The following is a 13,426-nucleotide window of genomic DNA, read 5'->3' on the forward strand; positions in this document are numbered from 1 at the left end:
CTCCCAAGCTCACTTAGTCACAGGGTATAGATGAAGAGATAGTATGAACAGAGCCAATAATGTGTCACTCATTTTCATTTTATCAAGTTCACTAGTTTTTAAGGTAGCAACAGAAAGAGAAGGCCCCACAAGAAAACACCAGAGACTCCTGCTAACTGCCCCTTGATAAACATAACTCATCGAAAATATGTGTGAATAGATGACATTTAAAAAGGCAAAATCTTGACTATTCTTAGCTGACAGATTCTTTGGAAGCTTCTTAAAGGAATAAGCTGGCAATGCTCTCACATTTCAACTTTAAAATGAAAGGAATCTCTGAACTTTCCTTCTTTAGCAACAAACTCCCTTAACCCCTTGCCCCACTCCCATAAAGAAAAAAAAAACAAACAGAATAGGTTAAGATCCTTAGTATACATACTCCCCTTTCTGCCTAGATCCAGGTATAACCTGGAATCTGGATTTATCCTTCATACCTCATTAGTCAAGTTTAATACTTTTATTTTCCTCTTTAGTTTAGATTGCATTTTCTCACGATTAAAAATGGATAGCTATGGCTTGGAAATGGGAAACTAGACCATCTATGAACTAGAGCAAAGTTGAAGACAACTCTAAATACTTTGAAAATACTTTTGGTAATTCCATGAGCTTTCCTGACAATTGGTTACTCTACCCTCACTGAATCCTGTGGTATAAAGTTACACACCCAAAGTTTATGGTACAACAAAGTACAACTTCAGAGCTAGTAGTAGCAGGTTTTTTTTTTTTCTTTTCTTTTCTTTTTTTAATTGAATGGTCTTTCCTAGCAAGTCTAATTAGCTAATAGTGTTATAGCTCTGGAGTAGTGAGTTCATTAAAGGTATTCGGAGTACTGGTCCTGCAAAGCTTAGCTGCATGTGGCTATTGGATCACATATCTACTTTTCTGCCATGTAAGAAGAAAACATCTCAGAATATAACTATTAGTTGGCTTTGTGGTGTTGGGTTAGTGTGCCAGTCTGAGGTTAGAGCAGAGATGGGATCCCAAGCCCTGGGCTTTGTATTATATAGTATTGTATTTTTGATGTTGTACTTAAGGGTCAATTACTGTTTCCATTATAAACCCTGTGTTTCAAGGGTTTATAGCTCACCAATTTTCATTTTGGTATGCAAGCTGCATGAATACACAGGTTTTAAAAATAGCTTAAATTGAGCAGTGCCATTTTTAGATATAAAGCAGTAAAATATACTTTTCATTGGTTTCAGTTTGTTTTGGAAGTTTCCAATCTAAAAGTTTATTCTACCTTAAAATGCAAAAATGCGTGTTGTTTTTCATTCATTTTCATAACAACTTTGATGGTAAAAGGAAGCCAGAGTGGATATCAAAGGACACTTCAAGGAGGAAAACAATTTAAAAATCTTTTCTGTGTGAACATTTGTGGGTAAATGTCATTCCAGTCAATGTTCTTAAAAATCAATAAGCTAATCAATCAATATTCCCTGAGCCTGAGCACTATTTCATGCCACTATTGTGACAGGTACTGTGAGAAATGAAACAGCTCCCTGCCCACAATGTGTCTGAAGTTCTAGTTAGAGAGAAATACAAAGACAGTAATATTAAGTATCAATATAACAGCAACATACATGGAAGCATTTAAGTGATAAATCATGCGGCCAAGAATTTAAGAGGCAAAAGCAAAGCAATTCACAGAGTTGTGCAACTTACTGATGCCTTGCAAAAAGAACAAGAAATTCCAATGTATGGTAATTGCCCAGATATGGAAATTTACCCATCTAGGGTCATGCGGTCTTAAAAACTCTTTCCCTGACCATCAGAATTAGAAAATCCCTACTTAAGGGCAAAGTTGTTTTCTCTGCCATACTGAATGTTTCCAAATCATAAAAGCAAATTTTCTCTTGCATTAATTTAAACTAAACTTCTTGAAATGGTCCTCTACACAAGCTATTTTCACTCTGTCACCCTACTCTCACTCCCCAATCTATTCCAGTCTGGTTTCCAGCAGCACTACACAGCTCATACTACTTTTGCCAAAGTTACCAATGACCTCCTGTTGCTGCTGCCAGTGAAGAAGGCTTTGCTTTTCTCTTTCACCTAAATTTATCTCGATTTAGAAGAGGAATACAGTTTTCTATCTTTTGTCTCATAATGACATTTGTCATTTCTTGTTCTACCCAGCATCCATTCCCCTCCCCTTGCGATGGGCACCTCTCTTTCCCTTTCAGGGACTGCCCCATGGGTGTGGAGTTTTGGTGGGAGATAATGGTTGCTTCCCATCAAGGAAGCTGAAGGGACAGAACCTCCTTCTCTTTTCCCCAGCACAGGAAATAGTGCTGTAGGTAGGACTCGGCCAACTACACACTTTCTCCTGGGACTTTAACGCCTGATCAAGTCAGGGTGTAGGGATGGTTAGACATCATATTCATGTACTGGCAGTGACAGAAGACCCCACAATTCTTGCTGCATCACACTTGTTAGAGTTCATTCTATGCAGTTCCCCAGATCTCATTTTGTTTTCCAAAACTAGTTCTCCATTTTCTCTTCATTTCTGTTATCTCCAGATATTCTTCAAGTAAATTTAAATTTTGCTTAAAATAGAAAGTCAGCCTCTGCTGCTTATAAACAGAATGTTAATAGATATAATTTCCAATGTTTGGCTCTTCTTTATAGCTCTTGCAGATTCATTTTCCACTGTCTATTCTTTATATGTTGCAATTCTTCTGGACACTTTTTAATGTCCCTTCTCAGTTACCTACATAGGTTATTTTAACTACTCCCCTGACTTCAACTATCACCCACATGCTAATGACTTCTAACTCTAGCTAGTTATTCCAAATCTCTCCTCTGACCCTCATATTTCTTTATTCGTGCCATTTGTTTTTTCACTTATTCTATAAATAACTTCTACTATGAGGCAGATATACGATAGACAATGGAGAAACAAAGCAATATAGTTTTCCATTTAATGATGGTTAGTCTAGTGGATTCCATAATCTCGTGAAATCCATAATTCCATAAACTTTAACCTAATGGATGTCATAGTCTAGTGGATTCCATAGACGCTATGTAATATTCAACAACTCCACTTGGATATCTCAAAAATAGTGAATTCATCATCTTTCCCTGACATCTGTACTCAAACATTTCTCCTACCGGGATCCCTATTTCAATGAAAGTACTCAACTGCTTATACCAGGAACCTGAGCATTACACTAATTTTTCCTCTTCACTCCATCCCCACCTCTGCACCAATTATTAAAGCCTATTCATTCAGCGGTCTCAATATCTCTAGAATGTGTCCACTGTCTGTCATCACTTTTGCTGCTGCCTTATCTATATAGGCCTCCATTCCCTTTTTCTAGGATCAACACGAGTCTTGGTTTTTATGTCCAAACTGCGGCCAGAGTGAACTTGACAAAATTCAAGCCTATTTGTGATGATATTTTAGTTAAAACCCTTTGAAGACTCCATAATAATCTCAAAATTAAATGTAAACTCTTTGCAAATCCCTTCCTTGTTACATTTCCAACCCCTCACTCATTGGCCTACAAACTTCTCACTCTAGCTACTGAAATTCTCTCACATCAACAAATGGATTGTGCTCTCTCTCAACTCTCCTTCTACTTGGCATATCTTCCCAGTTTCATATGAATTCCAACCAGGCCAGCTAACACTCATTGCTTAGGTAATTTATCTCTCCCTCTGAAGGCTCACTCTTCCTAAAAGACTGGGTTATGCCCCTTTTTACAAGTTCTTAAAACATCTTGTTTTCTCCACATCCTAACATTCATTACTCTGTATCATTAATTACCATGTTTTATGGGTAGATTTCACTAGAACGCAAGGCACTTGAAGGTAGAAATCATATCTCTTTCTACACTGCTTTACCCATAGCACACGGCAGATGATCCATAAGCAGTAGCTAAACAAATGAATCTTAACATTGCATTATCAAAAACTCAATATCAAACTGTAAAAAAATATTTTTTGTCCAAGCTTTAAAGACACTGGATTGATCTGACCATTGACAGATAGAGTTATCTATCTGAAAAGTAGGGTACTTATGTTTATATGCTGTGATCTGTTGCATCAGTTATCAGATGATGAAACAGCAACAGGTTCCAGATGTGTCCCTCCAATCATACCTCAGCTGCACCACGCAACACACTATCAATACTTTATTTGCTTTGAAATTAGTATGTTTCTGAAAATATTTTAGAATCCACTAGGATTGGCTACTTAAGGATTACAGAAATCCAGGAACCCAGATATGTAATTACATCCTTCATAAGGATCCTAAGAACCTATTTTTTTTTCCATTCCCACTTCCTTATCCTTTTCTTTCTTAACCTTCTTCAAAGGTAAAGAAAAGTGGTCCTGAGAAGAGATCTAGGGTGAGAGAATGTTCTCCCTCAGGTATACATAAAAGATCATTAAGATCTGAAGCTATCTGAGCCCTAAAGCATAAATCTAAAAGATTTATTTTGAGCTGGAGAAGAATAATTGGAAGAGAAATAGTATTGAGTACCTAGTATGTGCCAGGTGTTGCAATGAACTCATATGAGGTAGGTAGATAGACATACAGCCTCAACACATTATAGACCAACACTGTGATACATGAGGATACTTGAGGGTTCCTGAGACCTTTTCAGGGATTCTACAGAATCAAAACTATTTGCATAATAATATTTTTTGCCTTTTTAGCCCTCATTCTCCCATGTGTATACAGTGAAGTTTTCCAATGGCTACACACTATTTGATATGACAACAAATTGAATGAAGAAGCAAATATGAGAACCCAGACATTAAAGAGATTTGCTAAAATATAAAACAGTACCACTCTTCTCACTAAATATTTTTGTTTTGGAAAAAGTCATTACTTTTCCTGAAAAACTGTTTAATGAAATGGTTTGGTTGTTTTTTTAAAATAAATTAATAAATACATGTTTTTAAATGTCAGCTTAAATTTCTATTAGGGTAAATACTGATAGATACAACACCCTATTACTGAATGCCCTCGATAATGTTTTAGTAAAACAAGGTTATTGAGACCAAAAAGCTTGAGAATTGCTGACATAGACAGTGGAATAATCATAAGAGAAGGCATCTAGCTATCAATGATACCACACTGAACAGCACTGGAGCTGAAACAAATCCAAGTGTGGGTGATGACCAGTTTTGACTTAGTGCCCCATTTTGCCATCTCTCAGTCAGTCTTCCAGGACTGCAGTGCTAGGATAAAGAGAGAATCATAACCAGTACATCCATGTAAATGTAAGCAGTAAGCTTTCAGTAAGTGGTTGAGGACATTCCTTGTAGGACACTACATTGCCCATTCTCTCGGATCATCAATTCAAAAAGCATTGTTATTTGATGCTATGGAAGTCCACTTTATTGGACATAGCTCTACTGTGCATTAAATTTTGTTTGAAGTATGCGTAAATTAAAGAAAATCTTTGAGTACTTACCTTTCTCCATTGTGTTTGTAGGTGTGCTGTTTCAGCTAACTCTCAACACTTACTTGGGTATCATGGCAAGAAGGTGTGCAATCAACGTTTGTAAGCTAATCAACTGATTGATTAATTCTTGCCTAAAACCAGAAGAAAGCATCACTTCATTCTTGGTGGACTAGCCTATCAACCATGTAGCAACTTACTTCTATGAGTAGAAGTATTCAACCTCGCTCTTATTCAATGTAACCTTCCCATATTCTGAAGGAGTGAATACAAGGTCAATGCAAGTGTCCCCAGTGCCTTGAGAGAAGATTTTAGGGTTTCTCTTTTTAATAGAATTTTCCTAAGAGTAGCAAAGCCACCATGAAAAGAACAGTTAATGAAACTTGTTTTCTTCATTACCGAACTTAATATAAATACTTCCACATGAATGTTCTTTTCTCTCTTTTTTAAATTATTCATGAAGCCTATCTTTGCTAGAGTTGGGGGGTGGTGATATACAAGAATAATCTCAGAAATTATTGCAACAGGAGAGAAGTAATATAATAATACTTTAAACCCCAACTAATATAAGGAACAATTCATAATCCCCAAAAAACACAATACAATAAAATTAAGAATGCAGGTTAATCCTTAATTTGACCCACATTAAATAATTATCATGTAGAGGTAAAATCATAGATAATTTCAAGGTCTCCAGAAGACTTCAGCTTAAGTAAATGAGATCTTAGATTTTACATTCTGACATCACTTGCTTTTATTTTTCCCTCTGGTACAAATTCACATCAGGATCCTTTTCCTGTGCAATTAGCAAGATAACTGTCTTACCTAACTGACAATGCCCCTTTTCATTTTGGGGTCTGCAAGCATTTGCCACTTACACTCAGATCATGTTTTTGTGATAGGCCACAGAGCAACTTTCTTTAAAGCTATCAAAGCCTTCCTCATTATCCTTTATGGGCTGTGCAGAAAATATCTCAACTATTAGACATTTAACTGGAGTGCAGTAGAATGGGTTTGCTGGCCCTCTCCAGTTCCTTGGGTAAAAGCTCTGTTCATAATCAGTGTCTGGTTTTTTAAATCACCCTCAAGAGGTTCCTTCCGGTCCACTTCAGTTCCCTTTTTAGTGTCCCACTGATTTTCCAGACTTTAGGAACGTGTCCTTAACCGCCCGCTTTTTCAATGGCTCTCTCCACTGAATGCTAAAGGAACACTTTGATACTTCAGACGTTGAGAAAGGAATATCGTGAGAACTAACACACCATTTATAACAGTACAGTTTACAATAGCATTTCCTGCAGAAAGAAGGTGCCTTCTCAGAAAGAGAAGGATGATTTCTGCACCCCATTTAGTTTCAAAACTACAAGCAACACCCTTGTTTCTTGTCAATAAAAAGGAAGATAGAGTAGAGTAGCAATCACAATACATAAATGATATTATTTGTCCCCAGAGTGCATACCAAACTGTAACTCACTCAAAGAGCTTGCATGAATTATGAATGGCAGGAAGGCGCAGAGAGGAACTTAGCACAGACCCACCCCACACTGCTGTTACACGAATATTTTATAGGCAGAGAAGCCACATGAACTATGTGATGAGATGGCAAAGGTATATATTTTATGTTTAATTCCCGTCCTGCTCTAAATCTCATTTTAAATAATATAGGGACACTACAGAAGCTGTGCAGCTGAAAATATATTATTAATTAAATTTTAATAGCAAATAAGCTAATCAGGATAAAATCTGAAAAACCTCATGGGAATGGTGGGATTTTCAAAAAGATGTCCCCTTGGCCCCCAAATAATATCAAAAACAAAAGCAAATGAAGAACAGAATACACTGGGTTTTAAACTGTACACAGAAGTAGAAGACAGAAATATAAGGAAACTTGGGCATTTATGTAGCATTTGGAAAGGTAATGGTGGGCACTAAAGGACTCTGCCTTGACCTGAAAGTCAGGGGCAAAGCCATTATTGTTTCTGTTGCCTAGATAAAGGGTATTCATGTTGTAATGTAACATATCGGTATATTGTCCAGTTCTTTTTTAGACTCTGTAATAAAAAATTGTAGTCATTTTCCAAAGAAAAGTCATAGAATGATCAGATCACAGCTCTATAAATAAAAATATGCCAGAGACTTTCAGTCTTGTCTCAGAATACAGTATTCATGTGTCCCATTTTCTTATTTTTTCCCTCTAGCATTTTCCTTGAGGTTTTTTTGAACTAAATAATCAGGAGGAATTGGGAGGGGAAAGGGGGAAAGAAACCTTTTCCTCCTGCAGAAAAAGATGGTTGTATAGAAGAGTTTTTTACATACACACGCGCACATACACACACTCACACATACCTCAAAAAGGAAATAGTTGAGCTGAAACAGAATCATTATCATGAAGTCTGTGTTAGGATAAAGAGGGAAAAATATAAGGGCAAAGACTCATCTGAATGATCCTAGCTTAGGGCCTTACCAAGGAGACAGCTTAAGTTATCTTTGAAAACTGGTGAGTCGCCCTGCTTGGCCGAGTATGAATTGAATGTTCCCAAAGTAACATTTCACAAATAGGGATACCCTTCCATTTCACACTGCTCTTTCTCGAAATAGCAACACCATTTAGCAATATTTCATATCAAGACAATTGCACTGTAGAATTATTATAGCCTTAGTGCTTCATTAAAATTAAAAAAAAGTTAAATCCCTGTTTTGTTGAACACAAGAAATGAATAGTAAATATTGATTTAGAGTGAATGCAAACATTTCCCTAGGAGTGGATAATTACTGCCTTTCTATGCAAAACACTTATATTTGAAGAAGCACTTCACTTACTTTGCCATGCGGTATACATTCTTTAGTACATTTTAAATTATACGTTGTCCTGGACAATGTCTGCTCTATAATTTCTTGTGTCTCTACACCAGAGTCAGTATGTAATTTTAAACTACCAAGTTTCTGCCAACTAGGAGAATAGGCTTAACTCTTTCTCTTTGCTGGGTTCACAAATACTTACACAAGGAGATCTGGAAAGACACAGGACTGATGATCTCAGACCTGGAGCAGTTTGGTCTCTTTTTTCAGGCCAACAGAAATGCCACTAGTAACTGGCCACAGATTTACAAAGCAGAGACTAAATGGAATATAGAATTTACGTACCTAAGCCAGTTTACAGCCCATCTAAAAGATATGCATTAAATAATTAACATTAGAAATTTTCGATGAATCACTAGTGGTTTGAATACTTCTTATAGAAAGGTCTAGTTAAATAAGGGACCATCATACTTTAGAATATATCTCTTGTCAAAATCTTTTATTATTGTAGTTTTATCCCTCTGCCAAGATATTTGCAACATATCATTATTTAAATTATGTAAAGGAATTCATTTTAACCATTTCAATGTCACCTATGTAGATGGTGATTTCATTCAGCAGTTATGTTAGAATACTTTTAATTGTACAGAATATACAAAGCTTATATTTGTATAAAAATATTAAATAGTACAAAGTTATAAAAGATCATGTATATCATGGTATTCATCATTTTTACCTGTAAATTTGCCATTCACTAAAGTAATAAAAATACTTGCAAAATCATCTCATATTAAAGTACCCATCATTCTATTCTCTGTTTCTATGAAATTGGCTTTTTTTTTTTAAGATTCTACATATAAGTGATAACATATAGTATTTGTCTTTCTCTGTCTGTCTTATTTCACTTAGAATAATGCTCTCAGAATGGTTGCCAGGAGTTGGGGGGCAGGGAAAAGGGGGAGATGTAGGTAAAAGTGTAACTTTCAGTTAGAAGAAGAATAAGTTCTGAGGATCTAAGAAACAGCATGGTGACTACAGTTAGTAATACAGTATTGTATACTTAAAAGTTGCTGGGAGTAGATTTAAGCATTCTCATTACACATACACAAAAAGAATAACTATGTAAAGGAATGGATGTATTAATTATCTTGATCTTGGTAATCATTCTACAGTGTATAGCAAATCATCACTTTGTACACTTTTAATATAGACAATTTTATGTCAGTCAGTCCTCAATAAATTTGGAGAAAATTATAAATAAATATGTACATAAATAAAAATTGAAAAGATTAACGTGTATGAAGAAATGAAAGCAAAAAAATGCTAAATCTGGAGTAAAGTTACTCAGTGGGAGATAAATGAGATGAGACCAAGGGATTGTTTATGTGCACAGATTGTTTATGTGTCCTGCTTCCAGAGAAGCCTCACATTCATATATTGTGAGATTTAGTCTCATTTGTTCTCTCTGGTTTCAAACTGCATACAACCTCCTACCTTTTGGATATATTAAAGATTACAACATAGGAAAAATCAACTCTAAGAGGAACAAAACAGTTTCAGTGGTTATACCAACTATGAGTGTACTTGAAGAAGATTCATCAAAGTTTCAAGCTTTTGCATGTCATGTAGTGTCTTGTGGCATCCACTGTGCTCTCTTCTGTTTATACCCCCTCCCATTATTGGCTTATTTCAGGCAAACTTGTCTGAACACAGGAACTGCCTGGGGAATTCATTAAAAATGATTCTCAAGACCTTATTCCAGAGAGTCTGACCCAATGAGTCTGGAATAGGGCCCAGGAAACTTTTTTTTTTTAATGCTCCAGATAATTTTATGATTAAGTTTGGCAAACATGGTTCTAGACCTTCATCTAACCCGTCCTCTAAACTCAATTTTATTTTTAATCAGTGTGGGCAATATTTTCACTAGCCATACTTGAGGAGGAAAGGGGGAAGTCTACTCTCCAGCCTGCTCAGCGAGAAATATCCTCACTGTTCCTATTTCAGTGTAAAAGGAAAGCACAACTAGGACTGACTTTAAGTCATACCAAAGTAAAACTAATTAATACCAGCACTATTTCTTGATGGAGGTTTTGATAGAGGTGTGTTTTAAGGAACAGGGAGGTCTGAGTTACTCAAGTGCAGATTGAAAAGGATATGGGCACAATAAATTGACGAAGAACTGAGAGGGCTGGATGGAGAGAAAACTGATAAATTACCTAGGTCACAAACGAGACTGAGTTCTGTTCCTTGGAAATATACTAAATCTAATAGTTGTCTGAGAACCGACTTAATCTGCAAAAGACTATGAGGATTGTGCTGATGTTAATTTTTTTAAAAATGCAAATGACAACTTACTACTTCAGCAGAAATTATGAAGAGAGACATAATTCACTAGCACATAGTAAAAAGCTTGAACGCCAGATTTGATCACAACCATGTGAGTCAAATCCAACTTCGACTGTGTCTCTGCAAGTGATACCAAGAGATGTTTTGGAAGAGAATGGAGCAGATATCCGAGATGACAGTACTAAGGTAAACAGCACTGATGAACATCAGAGGTATTGTAACAGTAAATAGTCAAACTTTAAAAATCATAAAGATAGTAAATGGGTATGATAATGTGTTTGACTTTGTCCATTATGCCCCTCCATATTCCACCACTCTAACCAGTGAATTGTGTAGAAATGTTTGGCTTCTTTAGTGTGTTTCTTAGCAGCAGAGGCAGCAGGGGAGCTGTGGGCAACACACACCAAGACTCTTACTAAAAGAAGAAACCCCCAGAACAGGTTCTACAATCCAGCCCTTGACTCCGGTCATTCACTGGTTTCAGAAACTCCTTTATTTTATCTAATCTAAGCTACTACTGATTGCGCCACACTTCCCAATTTCCGCAATGTTAAAAGGTGGAAAAAAAATGTGCATCTTAGAATCAATAATATGTAAAACTCTTAGATAAAAAAAAGTAAAACAACAGACAAATAGCCTCCTGAGGTTTTAATGGTGTTTATCAAAGAAACTCAAAGTTAGGCAAATAAAGTTCTGGGGGAATGGTCCATCCCCAAGTCAATCCCCAGGGCACTGATACCATGTGAGGATGCCATGAGCTGCTTACAATCACTTTGTCACAGCAGGCGAACCTTTGCCCTCTCAGATGAGGTTATGATAAACAGTGGACAAGGGACGTCTCTCAGAGCAGATCTCAGAGCAGCCAGATTGGGGACCATGGAATCCTCTCCACCACCAGAAGGAAGAGACCCTGCTGATCTAGTCTAACAGAATATGGCCAACAAATCTTGACCACTGTACAGTAAGTTGTTTCTCCTCCTCTTTTCTAAATGGTAGTCTTAATGGATTTATCCCCTTTTTCCTCTTCCATTGTTTGTGGAGAAGGTAATTGAAAATACCATTTAGCACTCAGTGAATGAACCATGAAATTGTTACATCTGCATCAGACTCCGAGCAAATACACATCCCTCAAAGATTCTGAACTTGGACCTGGGATGCAGTAAGAGAGTGAGATTTGAGTTTTATCTCTTTTGGAAGGGGTAAATGTGTTTATAATATACAGGAAGGTTGCATTATTTTAGTCAAGGGCATTACAAAGTTGTTCATACATAAAGAGCATATGTAGAGAAAAATTGGCCACAATTTGTGAGTTTACAAAATGTGAGTTTACATCTATTACCGATATTTGGGGGAAAATCTAGCTTTCGCTACGGGAATTGTCTCTGTGCTGCATCATTTTGATATGTTTCCTCTAGGATTGCTAGCTGTAAGATCACCTATGCTACAGGGCATCTGCCATCATGTGGAGACAGCTTGCCTAGAATGAATCCATCAGAGAGGAAAGTAAATCTTGGAGAGTGGTGGGAGAGAATAAAAAAAAGTGTGTGCGTGAGTGTGTGTGTGTGTGTGTGTGTGAGAGAGCGAGAGAGAGAGAGAGAGAGAGAGAGAGAGGGGAGGGGAGAGGGCAGGAGAGAAGAGGAAAAAAGGAAATCAGAATTCCTAGAAACATGAGAAATTATAGAAGAAAGTTCAAGTTGGTTTTCTGTCACTGGCAACTGAAAGATGCCTCATTAATACAGAATAAATTGTCTTGATTCAAATTTCACAATAGCTTTGCAAAGGTGGGGACAAATAAGAAAACTGTTATTGACTCACTGTGGTTAAATCAGTGACAGTGGAAAGAGAAAGCAGATCTCATATCTTACTTCCACGGGGAAGCTGAATCTAAATTTATCACAATACACAACCAGGAAATATCCTGCTAATGAGGTCAATATCAAACAGCCATAATAGCTAACACTTGTTGAATTCTCATCATGTGCCAATCATTACACTATTAATGATATATTTATATTAACTCCTTCCATCCCCTCAACAACCAAATTAAGTAGTTTTACTTACTCCATTGTACAGATGAACAAACTGAGGCTTAGAGAAGCTAAACAATTTGCCCCAGGTCACACAGCCAGCTGGGATTCCAACCCAGGCTCTTTGCCCTTACTCATCCGTTCCCTTAACCACCATACTCAACTTGGGACAAGTATAGTACTTCCCAAACACCAATGGAATTCTTGTATTTATCTTTCTCTCCTGTCCAAGTCCAGAAAGAGAGAAAAAGTGTTTTCCCTCTGCCAACAATACCACTAACATTGCTACATTGACATTATTCAGCAAATTGCTTTCACTTAGTAAGCATGGTGAGAACTCCCTGCCTAAACGTTAGAGACGGTTTTCCAACAAGCACAAATCCAACTAGAAATAGACCAAAATATTCAAAAGTAGAAGTGGAATTTATTATTATTAATTCCACTTCAAGATTTATTTCAAGACCTGACTGACTGTATGTCAGTGTTGGACACCAGAACAGAATCTAATTAGCCTGGCTGTTATTCAGCATCGATGCTCAGACTTACCCTGCTTGAGTCCTTGCGGCAGGACACGATTTCAGAACGCTGAGTGTTCAAAGGATTGTCACCTCTACAAACAGCGTTCTTAATGTCAAAGGATAAAGCATCACAGTTGTGGGGAAAGTTGTACATCTACCAGGAAAATATTCATCAGCTACCCAGCTGGTCATTCCCTTTGCCTTTGGCTATTTGGACATATTTTAGTGAAGACACCCACAAGATCTCCAATCTTAACTGTAAAGCTTGAGAAGAAATGTCCAGTGAAAG

The sequence above is a fragment of the Eschrichtius robustus genome, chromosome 5, assembly GCF_028021215.1.
Source record: "Eschrichtius robustus isolate mEscRob2 chromosome 5, mEscRob2.pri, whole genome shotgun sequence".
NCBI classification, from domain to species: domain Eukaryota; kingdom Metazoa; phylum Chordata; class Mammalia; order Artiodactyla; family Eschrichtiidae; genus Eschrichtius; species Eschrichtius robustus.